The sequence below is a fragment of the Microchirus variegatus genome, assembly GCF_963457635.1.
Source record: "Microchirus variegatus genome assembly, chromosome: 7".
Classification (NCBI taxonomy): Eukaryota; Metazoa; Chordata; class Actinopteri; order Pleuronectiformes; family Soleidae; genus Microchirus; species Microchirus variegatus.
Window position 1 is genome coordinate 20,885,295 of NC_139808.1, and position 457 is coordinate 20,885,751.

The following is a 457-nucleotide window of genomic DNA, read 5'->3' on the forward strand; positions in this document are numbered from 1 at the left end:
ACACCACCCTTGTGTTTTTGTGTGGACAACCAAGATGGTACTTTGGTACTACTTTTGCCCCACCTCTGTCTTGGAGCTCTCCTCATCTTCGTCTTGTATTTAAAGACAGTTTTGGTCTGTTCACTTTTTGACGACTTTCATTTTCTTTCACTGGTTTCTTGTTGATTATACAGATTGTAATGCATACTTATTTTTAAAAAGCTTGATTTAAAAGAATAAATAGTTAAATAAGGCACTAAAAAAGTCTATATAAAGCATTCAGGCTTTATGAGCATGCTCCACATCTTCTCCGTCTTCTGTGTTTTTGCCACCCACAGTTCTGGGATATGTACTACAGCGTTTTGTGTGGATTCTTGGAATGATGCAGGAAACCTTTTTTTACAACAAAAAATAAAAAGATAATATAGGGAAAGGTCTGTGAACAGGGCCATAAACACACATATACAATCACCACTGG